Source organism: Haemaphysalis longicornis, unplaced genomic scaffold (genome assembly GCF_048455015.1).
Source record: "Haemaphysalis longicornis isolate Haplotype H1 unplaced genomic scaffold, Haemaphysalis longicornis Haplotype H1 scaffold_3, whole genome shotgun sequence".
Lineage (NCBI taxonomy): Eukaryota > Metazoa > Arthropoda > Arachnida > Ixodida > Ixodidae > Haemaphysalis > Haemaphysalis longicornis.
The window spans coordinates 53,360,960-53,379,113 of NW_027526335.1; positions in this window are offsets into that span (position 1 = coordinate 53,360,960).

Consider the following 18,154-nt stretch of genomic DNA (forward strand, 5'->3'; position numbering starts at 1 on the left):
GCCGAAAAAGCTTGATACTGTCGAAGTCACTTTCTCCATTCGATATTAAGACAGATTTTGCAAGACAGGCTGTACATAAGGCAGGAGCGCCCGGTTACCACGTTTCTAGTTTTAAGCGGACTAAAATGTCAGGCAGAGAATAAAGACAACGAACACAAAAAAAGTGGTTATCAAACTTTTCGAGATTTCTGGACGCTGATCCGAGAATAACAAACTGTTTCCGAAACTTCTGGTTCCGTAGACTTCTTAAAAAAAGGCTTAAACCAAGCAAGTGAAACCTGCGCAATTTTGAACAGCAAAACTGAAATTGCCGGCTCTGTTGTGTTTTTATTTCTGTGCAGGCAATAAACAGCAGGAACAACCGAAACAACAACACAAGAAATCTTTCGGACGGCAGCGATCACTGGGCCCTCATGTTGGCAATTTTGTGGCTTTGTATTCCTCTTTCCTTTGCCGTTTCTTTTTTCAGGTTTTGTTTTGACTACATTTTTTTCGCTCTAAAAGCTTTTTCGATGTTTACAAGTTTGGAAGATGTAAAAACTCATGATTCCAATTTTATTCTGGCATTCATTCAATCTAGTTGTTTCAGCCATTTACTTACGCCAATTGTTTTTGAGATCCCTAAAGGCACTATGAAGACGAAACACAAGTTCGAATCGTACAAAATATTGCTGCGTCATAGTTACAAAACTGCAAATGCTGGTTATCCTGGTGCGCTCAAATTTTTCTCCAGTATTTATGCGGATGTCTTACTGTCAGTCACTTGGTACCACCACTTTATGCTCACGAAGCTCTATTAGTACTACTACTTGCACTCCCTACCGACTTACAGTTCATTATATAGTAAACATGCTGTTTACATGACGCGCTGTGTTCATCTCCTACTTTATTAGATGCAGAGCATCTGATTCACTCGCCTTGTCCCTCCGGCGTCGTCGTCCTCGGCGTTGTCCTCCCCTCCCCCATTCGCCTCGCCGCGCCAGCTGCGCTCTCCGCCACTCACCCACTCTCCTCTCCGATAGCGAACACTCTCTCGCGAGGGGCATTGGATTGGATTCGATTGGATTGGCTTGCATTGGCTTGCGTTGGCTTAAATTGGCTTGGCTTGGCTTGGCTTGGCTTGGCTTGGATTGGATTGGATTTGATTTGGATTGGATTCGATTAAAGTGCATTGTGTTAGATTGTGTTGCGTCATAGCCGCGGCACGTTGCGTCATAGCCGCGGCAGACGCGCTGGGGCCGGCGCATGTGCAGTACTCTCTCTTCCGCGGTTTCCTCTCCTTCGGGCGCGCTGCGCATATAACCGGTGTGCCGTTCTCTGGCGAAGCAACATCCACGCTTGGCTCAAACACCTAGAGTCCACGCCGCTTTACAAGTACGCCAACGTCGTCATCGACTGGGACCGGCTTACGCAGTCCCCTCAACGTAATGCGCGCTATAAAACGCGGTCCCTTCGCCGCTCCGCCTATGCGTCGCATCTACACAGGGGTTCCCGCGAGGGGAGGTGGGAGTTTTTCTTTCAGAAAGCCCCTGAGCTATGGAACTGATATACTGCGTGTATGACGCCTTTTGAACAGAACAAAATAACTTCATTCTTTTTGTAACATCACAGCGCTAGGGCGAGTTGGACGTAGTTCATGCTGTTAGCCTCAACAGGTCGATGTTTAACTGTGTGCGTTCGCAATTTGCTCGATGAAATATTAGTCACGCCGAAACCAACTGTCACATTGGTTGGCACGTCATTTGTTCTAGTGTAATTTAAACAGCGAGAAATATATCCAATGACACAAACTATTTGTGTCCTATTTGGACACAAATTTTGGGAGAGGCTGTCGTCCTGCAGCGGACACAAGGATTATGATGATGATGATGATGATTTGGATCCGAAAATTATGAAGATGTAAACGCTATAACTGTCATAATAGCGCACCGGCTGCAACGTATGGCTGCGTGCGCCTCAACAGCCCGTAAACCCCTCCTGTGCCTACTCATCGTCGTTTAGAAGCGCGCCGTTTCTGTCATCATGTCGTGCACTTGATGGAGTAAACAATACCTGTCAATGCACATGCGAAAAAGTCTGCGTTGTAATTTTGTGCACAACCAATCATCCACTGAACATCTAAACCGAGTTAAGAACAAATACAGCAAATGCTGGTTAATTTGAACTCGAAGGGGGCCATAAAATTGTTCGAAGTAAGAGGAGTTGGAATTAGCGGGCGGGCGCTAGAATGAATGGACATTGCGCCACACTACGCGGGCAGAACTTGAAGAAGCCACTTCTGGACTCGTTATCGAGAATTAGGCGCTATGTTTGCTGCGCACGCCACGTGATCGCAGGCCCAGACCACCATGGAGGAACAGACCAGCGACCGCGGCGCAAAGAAAACCCGCAACGGCATGCGCCAGAGCACTTGCGGCCATAGGTCGGCAAAACAGAAAGAACTCACTCAAACTCAATCACATTTTTTTTTTATTTACGCTGTACTCAATCAAACTCAGACTCAAAAAGTTCGTCTGGTCACAAAATCACTCGTACTCACTCATCAAATACTCATTTGTAATCGTACTCACTTGTACTCAAACTCATTTGTCCTCACGAGTATTCGTACTCAATCTGTACTCATGAGTACTGAATCTGTACTCATGAGTACTCACTCTGTACTCATGAGTACTCAATCTGTACTCATGAGTACTCAATCTGTACTCATGAGTACTCAATGAGTACTACTCATGAGTACTACTCATTCTGCACTCGCGAGTACTACTCATTCTGCACTCACGAGTACTACTCATTCTGCACTCATGAGTACTCTCATTCTGCACTCATGAGTACTCAATCAGTACTCATGAGTACTCAATTTGTATTACGAATAAGCAACTTATCTGCACTGTTAGCTAGGTCGTAGCTCGAATGAAAGACTAAGTAGAAAAAATAAATTGTCTAATTGATTAGAAAAACACAGGTTACATATAAATCAGGACAGAGGAAGAAAACGTCTGACGCGGTGCACTGTCGTTGGGTGACTTACTGTGCGAAGGCAAGTACACTGTACATTTGAGAAAGCGAAACGGAACGTAAGCACTCGCGTTGCGCCTGGCGTCTCGTCTTGTTCTCAGGCCGGGTCGGGCTCAGGGGAGCTCGGGGCTTGTCGGTGCGGCCGTGGCCGTAAACTGCGTTTTTCTGCGTGTCTTCGGGTGGCAGCTTTTGTCGTCCGTTTTCGTTTCCGGGCGCGCTGATACGTATCCTAATCGTGCTCTGAATCCGAAATGCGCCTGCCCCCAGGCACAATGAAGCGTTCGCGTAGATTGACGTCCGTTCGTATCCAGATCACTGTCCGCTTGTTCACAGGTGCTCGATGCTGGCGTTTGTTTTTTGTTGTTCCAGATACTAGAAACTTCATTAAGAGGGTGTTCGTCTCGTCGAGTTTCGGTGAATTTCAAATCTGCTTGATTTTATTGTGTGTGTGCCGTGGGATTCACTTCGTCAGACCTGAACTTGACAGTGTTTACGGCGTTGCGTTGGTTGCGCCGCTTCCGTCGGCGATTGTGTTCGTGTAGCTCGTCGCGTGCTTGTTGCATGTGGGGGCATAGACGTCTGGTTTGTCCGGTGGCGAGCTGCGCTGTGTAGGGATGGCATAGTTCGGCGCGTTGAGGACGTTGCTTGAATTGACGCGTGCGTTGCGTATGGTGCGGGAGCCGTTTGGCTTTTCGTTTAGTGTGCGGTAGCGGGGCGTTTTCGTAGGGTGGCATGGCTGATCGGTCAAAGTCGTTGCGGCTCTGTGCTCGCAGTCGCCGTGGTTGTTTCGGAAGTGAAACCGTTGTGGTGGGGAAGCGGGCGTAGTTCGTGCCGTCCGTTCGGTCCCACATTCCTCGGCGTCGCAAGCGTGACTTCATCGTCAAGGCATTCGATGCTTCGTCTGGATCGGGTTCATTCGTTGCCGTTCTTGCCGTGTCCGTGTCGTCGCTCAAGACCTCGTCTTTTGCCCGTTGTTTCGAGAATGATATAATCGCTATGTCTCCCATACAAGCAGGATCCGTTTATCGCGAGTCCGCTTGCTCGCGGTTGCGTCCTCTTGTACGAAATGGTGTTTGTCGTCTCAGTCTCGATCGGAGCGCGGGTGCAGGTGATCTTGTTAATTCTGGCTCGGACATGCCGCATGCGCTGCCCGTGTCGTTGCTCGTTGACGGACCTACTTGCACGAGTGTCATGTCGTTCGTCCGCTGGACTCGGGCGGGAGCAGCTGGTGTCGGAGAGCTCGTACTTTCCGGTAGGGTTGAACCGCGTGGGCTGGGTCTTTTGTTGCTTGTGGCCAGGTGATTTCTGCGGTTGTAACATTCGCTGGCCAAGTCCGGATAGCACCTGCAGTGGGAGCGGAGGATGTCGCGAACAGCAGTTTCCTCCGTGTGTGCTGCGGCTTGGTGGCGTTCCGTACGTTGTGCATTTCGTTCTCCGTGGTCAGCTCCACTGGTTCAAGTTGGATGTCGTTCGTCACTTCTGGTGCGTTTCGTGCGTTGTGCGTCTCGTTTTATCTAGGAAACTCCCCTATAATTGGGGTGCGGTCGTTCGCCACGTATGGTGCATTTCGGGCGCCGTGCGTCTTGCTCGTTTGTCGTGGCCATATCTACCAATCCGGATACGATGTCGTTGGTTGCGTGGACCCGCGCCGGGACAGCACGTGCGGAAAATGTACGTACCGGCTCCGTTGCGTTCCGTGCTCTCAGCGTTCCGTTCGTGTACGTCTGTAGCGGAAGAGCGGGTGCCAGGAACGTGGTGCCTTCTGCATGGCTCGTGCGCGCTGCGTACGTTGCGAGTCTCGTTGCTCGTTGCTGGAATGATCTGCGCGTGGGCGATGTAGCTCGTGGGCGATGTAGCAGAGCAACGTGTGTTCGTGATCTCGCCAGAAATGCACTGACCTTCGATGCGTCTCCGTAATCGTGGCGATTACCTGGGAAAGGTCCGGTGAGCACGCAATCACAATTTTGCATGCGTCGTCTCGTTCATGTGCGTGCCGTCGTGCATTCTGCCTGTGCTCGGATCTCGTGCAGTCCAGGCACCGTGGAAAACGGGCGGCCGACTCTCGCCAGTTGTCTCAGAAAACTTTCTCGTTCATCACGCAGCCTTCTGCTCTCAAACAGCGCCGCTTGCAGGGTCCTCTGCCGTTTAATTGTTGTCGGAGGAAGCCTGAAGTAGCGTTGGCACATTCGTTCGTTTGGAGAGATGGCGACGTTCTTCGTTGTCCTCTAGAAGACGCAAGATGATGTCGTCCTTACGGCCAGAGCAGGGTAGCCCTCGTAATCGTAGTGCGCTCACGAACTGCTGTTTCTTCGTATAGAGCATAGGACGTAGCGTTCCGTTGAAGTCAGCACTGTGTCGACCACCGCTGGCGTGGAGTGCGTCGGTGCCCCATGTCTGCGTGCTGCACTCTCGTAGTCGTGGTGCGGTCCGTCCAGGTTGTTCGTCCGTTCGTCCTCCCGTGGCCTTAAATCATGATCCTGTCGACTGCAACATCTTAGCTAGGTCGTGGCTCGAATGAAAGGCTAAACAGAAAAAAATAAAATGACTAACTAATTAGAAATACTGAGATTACAGATACATCAGGACAGAGGAGCCCGAGAAGAAAACGTCTTACACGGTGCATTGTCGTAGGGCTTCCCACTGCGCGAAGGCACGTACACGGGAGAGAGAGAAACGGGACGTACGCACTCGCGTTTTGAATCGCGGGCTGAATCGCGGCTGAATCGCGGGGCAGTTGGCCAGTTGTAGAGAGGGCGCATTATGTACATGAAGCTACTTAACGGCGACCCCAGTAGCTCCCATGTGTACAGCGGGGCGTGATATTAAGTTGCAATAATGAATTATCTTTATGACGGACACAGACAGACAGACTGACAGGCCAACACTGTCGCGCTCAAGTGGCCAAAGAAAGACTATCGTCTTTAAAACCATCTGGAAAGAGACGCTGCCGCCGCTGTTCCGAATTCTGCGAACATTGCGCAACCGTACCCCTCGCAACCGCCGCCAGCCCGCAAAGTAAGAGATAAACAGAAAGACGAAAACCGGCTAGCGCGCGAAAAGCCAAAGAGGGAAGTCCCGCCGCGAAAAAGGGACAGGACGGGCGCTACGCGTCGTTGTGTCTATTTCCGTTAACAGCTAGGCCAAAACCCACACGGGTCTGATCTTACTAATTTTTCTATGCGTGTATGTGCGGTTACCCAAAGCACCCGACACAAATTTGCTGCACCTGGTGACGCGCCGACGGTGGGCCCGATTCGCGCCTCGGTCAGCCAGCCCGCGGCAGACGTGCCGCAACTGGCGGCACACAGCGCCGCCGAGTCTACTCTCCTTTTCCCATCGAGACGGCTGCACCAAATCATGCTTGGGACGACCGGCCCGCAAAAGACACGCAGCGACGAGTAGACTCTGGAGACGGCGCCGCTGAGTCGCCTCCCCTTTCCCATTCGTGGCTCGGCTGACGCAATCACTTCGCCTGCATTCGCCGGATTCAAACTGCGGCCAGTGATAGTCCTGATTGGAAATATTCGAACTGCACGCGGCTGCGGCGAACCCCGGGGGTATAAAACCAGCCCTGAAGCAGCGGCTGTGCCGCGGCATTTCATCGGAGGCACTGAGTTGAGAAGTGCCTTTGTGCGAGCCATGTAACGCTCTTGCTACCTTTGTATATATTGTATATGAATGCAGCTTAAAATCACCATCGGCTCGACAACTTCATCGCTCTCCTCTGCGCCGCGTCGATGGCGGACTGAGCAGGGCAACGTCGCAACATCTATGCATCTGTATTGTTAACCTGTGGCTTTTGTATCTATGTTGTACAACGCGCCCCTTATGTAACACCCCCCAGTGGGGTCTTTAAGGAAATAAAGTGAAGTGAATCGAACAGTGGTGACTGAGCTAGAATGGCCCAGTTCCAACAGTGTGTGTGTGTGTGTTCTGGGGGGGGGGGGGGGGCGCAGGGCACCCAGTTGGTGCCGGTACTTGGCAGCCGTTACAGCAGCGTAGAACTGCTCTACCGTGCTTTGTGTACTCGAGAACAAAGTTTGTAGACCCCGCACGGGGCACCTTGAGTAATCTTGGTGACGGTGAGTGGCGACACCGCGTACCCCGAGCCCCCCATACTTAAGCTGTTACCTACCGTGGCGAGAAGTTGAAAGGTGAAGGGTTAGAAGCCGTGAACGGTGGCCGTCGGAGCCCTGGTCAAGCTCCGGCCGATGGGCTCCCTGTCTGTCTATCAGGCTGGGAGCTCCGGGACCTCTTTGACCATCAGGGTAACGTCAAAGAAGAAAGTACCCCAGTTCCCTGCTTTATACTATGCCGCATGGTACTTTCGAAATCCTCTCTTCCAAATGATCGGGCCCCAAAAAGGGCCCGCACCGATGTAATTTTCAAACCTCTGCCCAACATGAAATTTAACACCCCGGACAACTTTCCTCGCTTCTTAGTGATACAATCTAAGAACAAGGAATCTCCAGTTACCTGCAAGTCGGTCTTCTTAATTGCCAAGTTCATTGAGAGTGTAGTTGGCGCGAACTACAAGGCAAAGAAGCTGACATCGGGGGACGTGCTTGTAGAACTATCTACTAAAAAACAATCTGATAGTCTCTTGAACCAGACCGACCTACTTGGCCTTGAAGTAGCTGTAACGCCACACCGGAGCCTTAACAGCTCGCAGGGCGTCATATCTGAGATGGACCTGCTCAATGAAAGTGAGTCTGACCTCCTCGAGGGCATGCGTGACCAGGGCGTTACTGCGGTAAGAAGAATAATGATCAGACGCGATGGCAAAGAAGTAAAAACGAAACATGTGATCCTAACTTTTGACCGAAGTGTCCTACCGGAGTCTGTCACTGCAGGCTTCCTTCATTGCAACGTACGACCTTACATACCCAACCCACGCCGCTGCTTCAAGTGCCAGCGGTATGGGCACAGTACTACCACCTGCCGCGGAAAACTGACATGTGCCAAGTGCGCAGGACATCATGACCCTTCAGAGAACTGTGCTTCTAACGTATTGAAATGTGCCAACTGTGAACAACCCCACGCTGCATACTCTCGGTCATGTGCTAAATTCAAAGCCGAGAAAGAAATCATAAACATGAAGGTCACCCAGAACATTACCTATCAAGAAGCACGACAGAAACACTCAATGTTTTCGCAAAGGTATGCCGATGCAGCTCGCCGGGGGGCGGAGCGGCGTCTAGTCACGGCGGCCACCCAGTACTGCGAAGCAGACTTGGTGCCGTCCCAGCCCCCCCAGGTGCTGCCCAAGGCAGCCCAACCATCTGACACGACACCTGTGGCGCCCGCAAGTGTTGTGTTAGCTGCAAGTGTGAGGAGTGACGGCTCTGCCGTCAATCCTCCTCTTCCGGCTGCCAGACTGCAGGCGGCCATGGACGTAGATGTGGTCGGTCCCACGACCACTTCTGTGTCCAACAAACAGTCGGGGACGGCAGGGGCTCCTGGCTCCACTTCGAACATATCTCGAGGCGGAGCCCGCAAGGACTCCATCTCGTCACTGTCACACCACTCAGATGATGACATGGAGGTAACACCGTCTCTGCCAGTGCCAAAGGCGGAAAGAGAACAGCGCACCATGGCGGGGCGAGGCAAAAAGCCACCAGCCACCCGTGTCACAGGCCCAAGTCAGAACCGATAGATAGTATACATCCAGCCCGAGTCCTCATCTACACCAGGTAAAATCTCCTCCCTAAACATTTATGGTAGCACAAATAATTACACAGTGGAACTGCCGGGGCCTTATTAAAAACCTAGATGATATATATGAAATCCTACACAAAACGCAATCAGCCATCCTATGTTTACAGGAAACACACTTGAAACCTAAGCACACCAATTTCCTGAACCAATACTCAGTATTTAGGAGAGACAGAGATAGCTGCACGCACTGCTCTGGTGGCGTAGCTATAGTTACGCAAAAATCTATCCCTTGCCAATCTCTTCAATTGCGTACCGCCCTAGAAGCGGTTGCAATCCGGGCAATTATTTTCAACAGATTAACAACAATTTGCTCACTATACATTCCCCCTGAATATCGTTTATCTAGCTCTGAATTTGAGTCTCTCATAGATGAGCTGCCGGAACCGTTCCTACTCGTAGGTGACCTGAATGCACACAGCCCACTATGGGGATCTGAACGCACAGATTCCCGGGGCCGCTTGATAGAAAAATTCCTCTTCTCATCTGGAGCTTGTCTATTTAACAAAAAAGAGCCGACATACTACAACACTACACACAATACATACTCACACATAGACTTGGCGATCGGCTCTTCTGTCCTCTTTCCGGCTGTTGAATGGGAAGTGGACGACAACCCCTATGGGAGCGACCACTTCCCTGTCATCTTGAAAGGCATTGATAAAGCCCGTAACAGTTCCATCTGCCATAAAAAGTTTAAGGAATCTGGTGCTGACTGGTTAAAATTTAAACAATTATCTCAGCTTTCATACACGTCCTTAAGCTATTTGGGCATTGACGAAGCCTGTGAACTGGTGACTGCACACATTCTTCATGCTGCCGAGGGCTCAATTCCGCAAACATCTGGTGCCACACCTAACATTAGGAGGCCGTGGTGGAATGAAGAGTGTAGGCTTGCACGGCAGGCTCAAAATAAGGCGTGGGGTGTCCTTCGCAGGTACCCCACTACGCAAAACTTGATTTCCTTCAAACGTGCAAAAGCACAAGGAAGACGCATTCGCCAGCAAGCAAAAAGAGATAGCTGGCGCTCTTTCGTCACTTCTATCAACTCGTACACAGATGCAGGCAAAGTATGGAACAGAATTAAAAAGTTTAATGGACGGAAAACACACACCCTACCTTTGGTCAACAGTACAGGCGATACCCTAGAAGACCAGGCAAACACACTTGCGAAATACTTTTCATATGTATCGAGTTCTGCTCATTACACGAATGCTTTCTTACGACACAAAACATCTATGGAGAAGAAACCGATTCGTGATAACAAAAGATCTGACGAACCATACAACACGGAATTTTCCATAACAGAGCTTTTGGTCGCCTTGGGAACATGTAAGGCTTCAGCGCCTGGGGCAGATAGTGCATCATACACAATGATACAACATCTGCACCCAGAAACTCTCCGAACACTCTTGCACTTGTTCAACAAAATATGGGCGGTGGGATACTTTCCGAGAGCTTGGAGAGAAGCAGTTGTAGTTGCCGTATTAAAACAGGGGAAAGATGCCTCACTACCTGCCAGTTACCGACCGATAGCTCTGACAAGTTGCTTAGGAAAGGTTTTTGAAAAAATGGTAAATAAGAGGCCAATCCATTTTCTTGAATATAACGGCATCCTGGACAGTTGTCAGGCTGGTTTCCGATCAGGTCGAAGCACAACTGACCAGCTAGTTGCCTTTGAGTCGTATGTCAAAGATGCTTTTATCCACAAACAGCACTGTCTTTCTGTTTTCTTTGACTTAGAAAAAGCATACGATACAACTTGGCGTTACGGCATACTGCTTGATCTCAAGGCATTCGGTGTGTCTGGACATATGCTAAACACTATTGAAAGTTATTTGTCGGAGCGGACATTTAGGGTAAGAGTAGGGACAGTGGTACCAAGAACATACATACAAGAAAATGGGGTTCCCCAGGGTGGAGTATTAAGCTGTACTCTGTTTATAATTAAAATGAATTCACTTGGGAAGTCGTTGCCACCCTCAATCTCCTACTCAATGTATGTTGACGACGTCCAAATAAGCTTTAGGTCATGCAATCAGTCCATATGTGAAAGGCAGATACAGTTAGGTGTGAACAGGCTTGCAAAATGGACGGAAGAAAATGGTTTTAAATTGAATCCTCACAAAAGTACATGTGTGTTATTCACAAGACAGCGTGGAATTCGTCGAGAACCCGATGTCACACTGAACGGAGAACGGATTGCTGTCAAGAAAGAACACAAGTTTTTAGGTGTTGTACTTGACGGAAAACTAACGTACGTACAGCACTTAAAGAAACTCAAACAAAAATGCCTAAAAACCATTAACATTTTAAAAGTGTTGTCACATCAGTCTTATGGTGCTGATAAAGACTGCCTTCTACGTCTCTTTGTGAGTTTAGTTAGGTCACGTATAGACTATGGAAGTGTAACATACGGGTCCGCGTCTAAAACTGCCTTAAAAATGTTAGACCCAGTACTACATTTGGGCCTTCGCCTTGCCTCTGGAGCCTTCAGGACAAGTCCAATCCAGAGTCTTTATGTAGAATGCGACCACTGGTGCCTAGAGCACCAGCGTGCTTATACAGCACTCCTCTATGCTATTAGGACAATGTCTATGACGAATCACCCATGCAATTCTATTGTGAACGACATCTCATCCGCCCATTTGTATTTAGCGCGCCCGTCGATCCCTGCCCCTGTAGCCTTGCGTGTCAAAGGCCTTGCAGAGGAGATAGGGGTGTCTTTAGATGATGGCATAAAAACCTGTATCGCCGATATAGTCCCACCTTGGGACATGTCAACTATTCATTGTGACACATCCTTTAAACAAATTGACAAGCGTCGTGCACCCCGCGAATTGATTTTACAGCATTTCTTAAGTTTACAACACAGATATCCATGCGCCTCTTTTTACACAGATGCTTCCAAGTCTTCTTCTTCTGTGTCCTGTGCTGCACATGGCCCGGACTTTGTCAGCACAAGGACATTGAACAGAAATTGTAGCATCTTTACAGCAGAAGCCTATGGTATTCTAATCACAGTGGAACACATTACACAGAACAAAATACAACAATCAGTCATCTACACAGACTCCCTAAGCGTAGTAACTGCATTGAATTCCTTTAAGCCCACAAAAAACGTTATTCTAAACCGCCTTTTTAAAGCTCTTATAACTGCCTATAAGTCAAAGCTAAAAATACTTGTTTGCTGGATCCCTGGACACAGTGGCATTCTGGGCAATGAAATTGCTGACCAGAACGCCACTTTGGCGGCCCTACGTAGTGGTGTTGATGTAGCGCAGGTCCCTCACCTCGATCTGAAACCAGTAATCCGGAGGGGAATCCGTAAATGCTGGCAGCACATGTGGGACACACACACAGACAACAAGCTCCACTCAGTAAAACCAAACCTAGGAAGATACACAACAGAAAAACAAAACAGATTCATTGAGGTATCCATTTGCAGACTGCGAATAGGCCACACTTACGCTACACACGCATATCTTTTGAATGGAACACTCCCACCTGTTTGTAACAAGTGTGGGGAACGGCTCACCGTCCTCCATGTATTAATTGAGTGCACATTCTGCAATGAAGCCAGAAAACGGCATTTCCCGAAAATATATACCTACAACATTCCACTTCATCCTTCACTGTTCTTAGGAGATGAACCTATGTTTACAAACAAAAGTCTTTTAAGTTATCTTGCTGACATCAAGTTTTTAAAACTCATCTCGTACAGTGCGTGACCTCGGAGCCTACGAGCAGTGAGTGAGGCCCTCATGCTCCCTTTGTCCGCACGGGAGGCCCACTCTCGTCGCATGCTCTTTGGCTCGAGGTGCATCACGTTGCACCCATAATCCATTTCAGCCACCATTATGAACATCTTCATGCTTTAGTGGACGGGCCCTCTACACCCATATATACAGTATTTTAAGATGGATCATACTCATTTCATACATATTTTAAGCACAAACATGACTATTGAAAGACCACGTAACATAGTTCTGGCGCTCTTTGGTCTTAGAAACCCTTGCGCCAATAAACCACAAACATACATACATACAAAGTTTGTAGACGCGTTTTTCGGAGGCGTGATAGCCTGCACTGACGTCACTGTATTGCCGTGTTGGTGGGTTGGTTGCACAGTGGAAATCTGCAGCTCTTATCTCGAGCAACGCGGATGAAGCTGACAGCGATCAATCAAAAAGTGCGGTGACGTCGTTATGTGCAATCCACATGTTTTACGAGACGTTCCAAGATGCGAGCTTAAACGACAATCCCGGCGTCTGGCGTTGGCGTTCATCAATTCAAAACAATTCCTTCACGAGGCCTCTCACAGTGCGAGCTTAAACTCGGCAAGCGAGGGGTGGTCGCCCCGCCTGTAAACAGTAGTGAAGGTAGGGGAATAACAACCACCGAAATTCACCATCATCGTCAGCGCCCTCATTACACAGTGGCATAAACGAGAAGCGGCGAATCGGGTTGCCACTCGAAAGTAAAGCCATTCGAAAGCAAAACGCTCCTCCAGCGGCAAGAGGACAGAGCTCTTCGACGAAATATGCGAGGCTAAACAAGGCGCAGCACGCGTTGAACTGGATATTATGATGTCCGATTCACAACTCACAAACGTGCTTAGGTGTACTCGGATATTTTATTTCCATTGCTGTGGCAAATTCCACCGCCGCGCCTGCACGCCGTAGTGCACGGTGGGGCTATATGCTCACTTGTAAATGGCACTACACGAGACCACATTACTAGCGAACCTGAGCAAAATGTTTCAAAACGGGAATCTAATAAAACCATATGGGCGCACGTACATCAGCCAAACTGTCGCTTGAATACGCACAGCGAACGTTACAAACCACGCAGTCGGTTTGACGCGACTTACGTAAATTAACTGCGACTGTTGAAATGAGCGGTTCGGCTCACGAAACGACTACACAGCGTGACATGCGTCTACGGAAACTTCTGAAGACCGAAAAAGAGGGACTTCAGTACGCCTAGTTTGTGCGTTGTTAGCAGCCTCCACCGCCTCTCCCCTAAAACAATTGGAAGGGAGCAAGCGCAATGAAACCGCCACGCGTTCGCAGGCCGCGGCAACAAAAATAACTGCGGCAGTCAACATGTCCCATCAGAGAAGAGCAACTGCGGCCGCGTTTCCCGCCGGGCCCTCACCCCCTCCTTTTTCCCTCTTCACCGTGACCCCTTTGCGAGCGACCGCCGAAAAACGCTTACAGCGCCAAACAGGGACCGGGAAAGGAGGGAGGTGCAGTTTTCGTTGCCTAATTTTACCATCCTTGACAGTTAAGCTGCACAGTAGCACCGCTAAATGTTTGCGACTCGTACACGCGCGTCCGGACTCGAGCTCGTGATAAAACTTGTTTGCACCACTGTACTCAGGAGTGCATATACTCATGAATACACAGTACTCATGATTACACAGTATTCATGAGTATTGTACTCATGAGTGCTGTGTACTCATGAGTACTGTATACTCATGAGTACTGTGTACTCATGAGTACTCATACTCATTAGTACTCAAACTCATGAGTACTCATACTCATGATTACTGTACTCATGAGTACTCATACTCATGAGTAGTGTACTCATGAGTACTGTACTCACGAGTAGTGGACTTACCCCTGTACTCACTCGTCATCGTACTCGCTGTTTTTTCTGGGTGTGTGATCACTCATCATCGTACTCACTCGTGAGTTTGAGTACAAATGAGTACAAATGAGTGTACTCACGAGTGAGTACGCCGACCTATGCTTGCGGCGGGGGCACGGTGTGTGGTGGGGAAATAAGCTGTCGCAGCAGCGTAGCGCGCGCGCTACGCTTTTGTTTTTCTGTTTCATTGTTTTGCATCTCCAGTAAATTTGGTTCGCTTTGGATTTGCAACACATTGTAATCACTTTGGCCCGACTTCTTTTGCGAGGAGGGATGGAAAATTAGGGGATCCCAGTTTTAATTTTCCGTACTAGATTCCGACGCGTTCGAATAATCAGGAGTTTTCCCGCATTGAAATATACAGTGCTATGCCGGGACCCGGGGGGTGTCAGTTCGAATTTCCTGTAGGTTAGAATTAAGCGTGTTCGAATAAGCGAGATTTTACCTTACTTTTGTATAAACAGGCTGTGTACACTAGTTTTAACCCATCTTACTAGTTTTAACCAGTACTGTTTATTTGTTAGAAAAATCTTGCTGTAAAACAACGCCACAGCCAGATGGTAGTAAGGCTGGTAGTTAATAAGTTATGGTGTCTGGCGGTGGCTTATTGGAATAAATTTGTAATAACCGAAAAGATAGCACTGGGACAAAAATAAAGACATTGGCGCAAAACATTTCGTTTAACCCGCAAACGATGGCAGAGAATCAGAAATGGCAAATGTCGCTACATGCTTAGGGCGATTGTTTATGAAACAGGTTAGCAGTCGTATCTCTATATATGGACATGTCGCTAAAATCGGCACCGTCCCTGAAATTCTCCCACTAAGAAGATTAGGGAATACAACGCAAAAATGCAAAAATGCTTGAACATATGGTTACAACTCATTTTAACTAAAAAAGGAGGGCAGGCCCGGTGGACGTCCCAATGCCTTCCTAAAAGCACGGCAAAAATTAGTTTTTTTCATCAAATTTAAGATGAAATGAAACTTTCGTTGTGCTTCGGCTAATTACATAAGTAGTTTAATTGGCCGTTTTATTACCTAGTTGTTTCGGACACCCCTATGAAGCCACGTGATATTAACCTCAACTCAAATCAATAACCACCCGCGTAATTTAACAGCTCACGCGAAATTGTGCGTAATCGAGAAGAAAGCTACAGGAGCATCTCATTTACATCTCCAGGCCATTTCATTGTGCGTACTCGCGGTATCCGAGCGACGCACCTAGCCTAAACGAGATAAATATTAGCGAGCTTGCGAAACGCACTGTCCGATTAAAAATACCGACAAGATTGACGTCCAGTGCAAGCACTCACTAAGCCCCATTGTGTAACTGCCAAACTGTTCAACGATATTGTAACAACAAGATTGGGCGCTCGAAAGGCAGCTCTTTGGAAGGCTCTGCTAACAACCTCATCTGAATAATTTGGCATTAGGGTGAGCCGAACCAATCACGTCAGCACAAAAGCGTCACCACAGGTCCTCTAAAACGTGGTATCGACCGGGCCGCAATTAGATACAGGCCTCTGTAACCCATTCTCGTGAAACTTCTGCTGTCCTCATGCTAATCAGCTTCCAATGCTACTTTTCATGATGACACGTATTGCTTGAGATAAAGTGAGGGGTGTTCAGGTAAGCCTGCTTAGAGATTTTATCCTCTTTCCTGCTTAGCGTCCTGGCATTAACGTTTCTCTTTGCCCCTTGCACCGCGCTTTGTTCTTTTGTTAAAAATGTACAATAATATAAGTTTCAAAAATGAAATGTTTGGAAATGATGTGCCAAGGTGTCATTGGTTTTTTCTGTCGTCGAGTGCAATAATACACATTTTATGTTTTGCGCAAAAGGTTATGCGTGGCTCAGAACTTTTTAGCATACTTATTCAGACAGCGGATATTTCCAGATTAATATTTCAGCTGACATTTCGAAACCACTGTTTCGATAGTTGCACAGAAGGGGCATTTAATTCATCGGCGGACTCTACAGTTTAAGAAATTTAACATTGCGGAACGAACAAGGAAGCACCGTGAGGAATTTAGATTTTTAAATAACAGGCGAAGTCTTTGTTTTTTTTATCCGTATCTTGGTTTTTCAGCTTCCTAGAATAAAAGGCTTAATCAAGACATGTAATTAGGGCTTTGCGCTTGGAAGCGATTTCGCAAAACGCACAGCTCTTGGCAGGATTGAGTAAATTGTAAAACTTGATTTCTGAGCCTTTCCCACAAACTTCGTTCCTTGCAAGGAACTTCCAAGGTAGACTCGTGTGATCGCATTAAACCAAGTTCGAGCGCAGTTTGGAGCATTTCAGTAACGATGTCTTCGGGGCACACTGGTGCTGTAGAATACAACGTAGCAGAGTTGCCTTGCCGGTCGTTCCTACGGATGGAGCTCTTAATAATTTCTGTTCATTTCTTTATTACTGGACATATTGTTTATAACATGTGTGGCTTACGCGGAATTTCATCTACACTCTCAATTTTTTTCGATCTAAAATTATCATACTGACTAGGCAATCTTACCAGCTGGTACCAGCGCGCGCGGAAGTTCTACGTACGACCCTATACCTGGGGTCACCTTTTAAGTCGGCTGTCATCCAACTCTGGTGTTTCTTGTCACTGTAATGTGAGGGTACGGAGACTCCAGGCGAGGTAATGGGACGCAGGTTTAAAACGGAAACACGGTCAAATGTAAGCGATTTATGGGGATTCACGCAAGTGTAGACGTAGGCGACGAAAGGCACTATATAACATGGACAGGCACGACGGTGGAACAGCCACGGTAGCCAGAAAGGTGACAACTACAAACAGTCACAGTAAACGTTGTAAACGAAAGTTAGCGTTGCTTACAAAGCGAAGAAATGTCTGCTCGTGGCGAGGCACATAAGGGCAGGGTGTTGGGGATGCGCCGGAGGCACTGGCCTTGCAACGTCTGCAGCAGAGGCGAAGGGCGAAGAGATGGCAGCCACACTTCTACACCATGTAGAGGCTCACCAGGTCGATGGTCGGGACGGGGTACCTGGGCGTCCTACATTGGCCACAGGACACCGGGGTTCTGGCCGTCCTACGACAGGCTACAGAAACCCAGGACCTGCCTGCTGGGCAGTCCTACTCCGTTCCGAGCATCCTTGCCTCTTCTTCCTCTGCCTTCCTCGGCTGGGATTCCCCGTTGAAAGATTTCTGCCATTCTTTCGGCGGATTGGCCATCTTTCTGAACAGGTACCTCATCACAGTCACCTTCACTGTCCATTGTTGCTGTGGTACCGTATTCCCTCATCCAGTGCCAATTCTGCGCGCGTGTTTCTTGATCTTAGTTGGAAAAGTGTGGTGTCTTGTATCTAGTAGATTACGCTGATCAGTCGTCAGACCTCTACCTTGACAACAGCATTACCTGATGCCCTTACCTTATGATCAGCATCCCCTTGTACAAAAAATAAATGGAAGAAAAAACCTGGATTTTCTAGCCACCCATTCCATATGGGTGATTTCCCGTACAAGTATCACGATTTAGTTCACATTTAAAGGAACCCTTCAACACTATTTTCAACTATTTCATAGAAACCCTAAATGCTTGCAGAACGTAATCAACCAACTCATCTACTACTTTGATTAGGGGTTCGCAAAGTACTCCGGCCAAAAATTACGGCTCTATGCCCATCAGATAACTTGGAAACTTGCGCAAATGATTTTTCTCTATTGCCTGTTTTTGGCGTTTTCCGACCGCTGGAATTGTGTCATTACAGTGCTGCAGCGGCCATTGGTCGGCTTTCTTTGAGC